Raw genomic sequence first — 6,000 nt, forward strand, 5'->3', positions numbered from 1 at the left:
TACGATAGGTAAAATGCTATCAAACAGCAGCACACTCTACAGAGAAATCATTCACAAAAGGAAGAGTCCATCGATCAGCAAACTTCATTGTTGTCTTACTTTAAGAAGCTGCCACAGCTACCCCAGCCTTTGGTAACCACCACCCTGACCATCAAGACAAGGCCCTTTACCAGCAAACAGATTATGACTTGCTGAAAGCTCAGATGATAGTTAGCATTTTTTAACAATAAAGTACTTTTAAGTTATGTACATTTTTAAGACACAATGATATTACACACTTAATAGGCTACAGCATAGTGTAAACATAACTTTTATATGCACTAGAAAACCAAAAAATTCATTTGCCCACTTTATTACAATATACACTTTATTGCAGTGGTCTGGAGCCAAACCTACAATATCTCCAAGCTATGCCTATATAATGAGAGAAAGCCGGATAGCATATATAACGTGTGGATAACAAACACATGCACAGCACATAGCCCAATGCCTGACCTGTAATAAGTACTCAGCAAATATTAAAAGAATAAGAAAAATACTAACTATAATAGAATCTATTATTACCATCTACAATATCCCATCCAGTTTGACTTTCCTATCTCGGAGGTAAAATATGCCATCAGGATGGATCTTTCTGAGGCTCACAATTCCAAGTAGCTGATGCTTCTAATTGAGGTATACCAGAATGCTTTATACCACAGGTGGTGGTCTCTAGCGTCAAACCCACCTTTAATGCAAACTTGAACTTAGCTATAGAAACCCCATGTAGGAATTGATCCCCAGGAAACCTTTAAAAGTGGCCCTCAATTACCCAAGCTACATAGGAAATCTTTCACCCCATTCTCTCTAACCAGAACATACCACATTATTTCCATTTTGCAGAATTTATCTAGAAGGACCTGTGAGGACCCGAATCTCATCTACTGTTGATTGCTCTTCTAATCTGCAATGAAGCCAACCTCATAAAGGCTGTGGCATTTCTTCCAAGGCCCTGTGATGGGGCTGATGGGTGTCAGGAGGCCAAGGGGAAGCTACTACACTTCAAGTAGTAGCCTAGCCTTTCATGGACTCAATATCTATGTCTTCGTCTACAAAAAAAAAAAAAAAAAAAAAAAGGTAGAGAATGGGAGACCCAGGAGAGACCCAGAATCTGGATCTACAAGACCAGAAAGCCCAAAACCCAATCAAACAAAAAACTATATATATTTAGGGAGAGATATAGGAAGATAGAGATGGTTGTATATAAATATAGATGATACACATGTGATATAGGTATAGGTATAGGTATAGGTATAGGTATAGATGTAGATACAAAGGGGTAGGACTGGATCTTCAGCTCTGTTATTCTACCTTAAACTATCTGGCTGATATTTGTGCAGGAGATAGTTAAAATCTAATTATAGAGATAATATAGTCATGAAACATTAAATACCCTAACATAATCTTTATGTATAAGCTATCAAGGAAAGCATATCAGAAAGGTTAAATTTTTCTTATGAGTTCTTGGAAGGTGACCATGTATCTCTGTCAGAGGTCAAAGATCATGCTCTAGGCCCACCAGCAAAGTCCAGCCCCTAATCTATTTTTGTCAAATTTTCTTGGAACACAGACTCTCATTTGTTCATTGTTGGTGGCTGCTTTCATTGCATAGCAGCAGAATTGAGAAGCTGCAAAAGAGACTGTGTGGCCCAGAAAGCTGAAAATATTAACTTTCTGGCTTCGTACTGAAAAGGTTTGCTGACCCTCAATCCACAAAGAGGCTTCGCGCAAAGGGAGTTTAAAACAAAGAAACAAAAAAGACCTGTCTTGAGCAACAGGTAGGGACGGGACAGAGGGCTCCCCCAGGAAGCAGAAGGAACTGAATATTTGAGTGGAGACAGAACTGAGCACTACAGGACCTGAGTGGTGGGTCAGTCAAAGGCAGTATGAAAGATGACATGGGGTGACCCTGAACGAGCCAGAGAACCCCAGACATCTAGACCAAGAACATCAGATTTGATCCTGCAGAGAGCTGGCTGTTAGTGAGGATTTCAGAGCAGAGAGCTGACAAAATAAAAGTGAAGATTTAAAGAAACCCAATCAGGCAGTGGTTTTTTTAGATGATGTGAGGTTCCTGGCACAAGACATTGAGGTCTGGAGCAGCCCACAAGCTGCGGGGGCGCTGGGCTACGTTGGGCCTCACGCTATGTGTAAGGGAGACAGCAGGAAGGACCGAACATCATGACTTAGTAACCACTGGGTTTGGAGAGGAGGAAAGAGGTGGAGGGGAGCTCTGACCCGGTGGACCGCAGAGCTGACCACTTTGCATGCAGCCACATGCACTGGCACATGCGATTTCTTAAGCTGACAGCTAGAGGTGTGCCTGAAAGTTTCATGCTATGAATCAAGTCCAAAGCAATTCTCAAGTACAGCGTCAATGATTTCAGTGATCTTTTATCCTCTCCCCACCCCTGCTAATCAATGTAATACATTGACTCATTCGCCTTATTCCAGGGAAGGAGAAAAGCAGCAGTTTGCTGCTTCTCAAAGTTACCCTGACAGGTCAATACCCTGTCATCACTAATCCTGCAAACCACAACAGACTCCTCTTTAAAGACTTCAAGCAAATAGGTGGCTATTATCATCTTTCGGGGAGTTTCTCTGGCTATCCTCCTTTTCATGTTACAGACACCCTAACAGTAAGTCTTAAAATCACAGTTTTGACAGGCAGATTGTGAAGTTCAAGTCAATTCCTCATTTTCCTCGTCTGGCTTCAAAAGAGGAGTTCCAACCGCTCAGGAACATCCATTTGGTTCTCTTGAAAACAGACAGGCCTGCTCCCCATGACTCCTATGTTACAAGGCTCCTGTCTCCCTCGTGACAAGCAGCATCTCTCATTGCAAAGTGCTGGACATCGTTCTGGGAACCCTTTGCCCAGATACTCATTAGTACTGCATTAGTCTGTAAACTCAGAGCGAAACGCCTAGTTCGACTCGCTCTTACTTGATGTACTTGAAAGGTCCGGTGAATTTATGGCAGGATAATGTGGAGCCCAGCACCTATTTATGAGTTGATCATTTGTACCGAACCCCCCCAAAGTGCCGAAGGTTACCATTCAACCAGGGCCTGCACTAAAGCCACTCGAAGGCCAACAAAGCCAAGTGTATGAAAGTTAAAAGCATTAATAAAAGTGTGACTTATAAATTACTTCATCTTTGTCACCCTTTTTGAAATGGGGTGAGAGAGGCCAGGGTAAATTTATTTTTTAAGTGCTTTCTGAGACCCGAACGGGTCAGGCTTGAAATGCTGTAGTCTATAAATCATTCTTTGCAGATCTGGGGGATGTTGCTGCATCATAACATTAACAAATATTGATTTATTTTATCATTTGTGACTGTTTATAGAAAAACAGAGATCCCACTGAATGCTGGGGGGTGGGAAGCAAATACTTATTTAGGGGCAATGTAGCCAATTAACACCTCTTGCTACAAGGGAGAAAAAGGAAAATGTCAATGGATTGTCGGTGTATAAAGGAGTTCGTGGCAAGGTGATTTTCATTAGGTTAGATGACATGAACTCAGCCCCCACCCCAATACCACAGAGGTGGATGGATTTCGTGCTAAGCGATTTTATGAACAAATGGCATGTTTAAGAAGTCCTCTCACCAACACAGCATCATTGTATGATATCAGCCAAAGCTCTTATGAAGCTCAGACCCCCTGCTCTTTCGAGAAAGGTTCAGTAGGGGTTTCAGACGTCTGGCAACTCTGCTCAACTTTATATCAGAGCATTAAAGAAACAGACATCCACACTCAATTCAGCTACAGGTTCTAAAGAGATTCTTTTGGGTCCCTGCTGGGGCAGTGAAGGACGATTAACACCAAATCCATTCAAGAAAAGGGAGATGAAAATGTACATAGGAGAACGGTCATGGCTCTGCAGCACTTTCTCATATTGCACTCTGGATTTATTCTTCAACTTTAATTGCTCACAATTTAGGCAGTCAAGAGCTAGAGAATGATGATTCGGAGAAGGTCAGGAAGCTTCAGAGTTTGATACAACCAATAATGACAAAGAAAGCCTGACCGTCACCGGGACTAACTCATACGACCTTTGCAGAGATGGACTCTGAAGTAAGCATAAACTGGTATACTTGTTTTGGGAATCTATGCAATCAAGTTGATCTTCGCACCCAAGCAACTCTTCAGGTCTCCCATACAACGAGGTGCTCCTTATATCTAGCAACAGGACCAAAAGTATACCATGGAGCCAACAGTTGCTATGCAGTGGAATACCAATGGCACAGTAATGACTAGGATGGATTCCCTCCTAGTAGTGTGACCTGGGAAAATGTTCTCCCAAAGGCAACAATAGCTAAGGTTAGATGGGGGCAGAAAGTCTCTGTCAGATGCCACTCAAGGAATCCTATCAGAAAGCTCCATCCTATGATCACAGATTCCCAGAGTAATATACTCCGTCATCATCCTTCCCCATGGTCTGGCATAGATATCTCTTCCCCTTTGAGAAATGTGACCTGCAGCATACTTGGCAGGTACAGGGATCAGGTGTCATCCTTGGTAGCATTTGTGAAAGGGCAACGGGATAGGAAAACCCCACACAACCTTTTAAGGAATTAATCCTTAAGCTTTCCACTATCTTTGTAACTTATCTCTATTACCTGTTGGATGGCCATTGGCATTTCACACATCCTCCGAGCCTCAGAGGCCTCATGCCACATTATGGCATCAAAGGTGCAGAGGTGCTGAGGTAATGTATGAAAGTGCCCAGCATACTGCTGGCACATTAGAGGTACTCAAAAGCAGTGGCCTGCCTAGGACATATGTCTGGCCTAGGCAGTCTGAGGGATGAGACAAGATCACAATATTAACACTTAGCCTGTCTAAATTAATGCCTGGAAATTTAGAGCCATGTTGGGCTTCCCACATCAGACATGTAACAGAGATGATAGTTGTCAGGGTGCTGGGCTCAGTGGGAAGTCAAAGACACTCTAGTCTAAAATGCACATACATGGGTTGACCTTTGCAAACACACTGCTCACACACTTCTGAGATACCCATGTATCCAATGTTGTGTGTGTTAGAGTGGATGCAGCCTAAAGACCCCATGCCTGGGAATGCCTGATGCTTGGAGGCCCATTCCAAAGGGATTTAACCTCTACATTTACCTTTGAGCACAGCTGATATGCTGCTTTCTAAGGGAACTCCACACCTGGGCCTTCATGCAATCTTTAGTCAGGCAGAAAGACACTTCTGCTGGCATCATCACTGACCAGCACAACAAAGTGTAACCAAAATTTTCTATCAGGCTCCAGCGCCAGCCCAGGTGAGATTTCTCTTTCCTGTCAGTGCCCCTCAAGTATCTGTTTTCTTTCTCTTTGAAGCTTGCTCACATCAGGGGAGGGGCCAGGAATGAGAACCCAAAACTGGGACTCTGATCTCCATTCACAGTTCCACCCCAGGCTGGAGGCTTTCTTCTCCAGGAAATGCATGATAGTTCAGTCACATTAAGTTTCTGCCAGCTAAGAAGTCTGAGTTTCAAAGGAAAAGCAACTATTCATCCCAAATTCACCATGTTATGACTTTTGCAAACGACCTTAAAACACAATTAATAACACAATTGCATCTTAACTCAGAATTTTCCACTTGCTGGCTTTTCTCAGGTCAGCTGTCACTGAAAAGGCACCATTTGCTTTCTGGTCTTTTTCTTGTTAAAAAAAAAAAAAATACCAAAGGACATTATAACACTTTACTCTAAGGTGCTCATGTCCGGCTGAGTTCTGCTCAGCATAGAGGCTGAAGGTTCCCTAAGTAGAAAAGAATCGTTCTCTGTCATTTATCGTAAAGTGTGTGCCTGGCAGTTGTTGCTGAGTTCAATTTGAAAAGAAATCAAATATTTGGATGAAAGTGCCATAATGTGGCATGAGGCATAACTTAGAAATTTCTAACTGATGCCAAAGGGAGTCACAGCTGGGAGTCCATGTCACTTTTATATATTGAGAGT

Source organism: Canis lupus, chromosome 5 (genome assembly GCF_011100685.1).
Source record: "Canis lupus familiaris isolate Mischka breed German Shepherd chromosome 5, alternate assembly UU_Cfam_GSD_1.0, whole genome shotgun sequence".
Classification (NCBI taxonomy): Eukaryota; Metazoa; Chordata; class Mammalia; order Carnivora; family Canidae; genus Canis; species Canis lupus.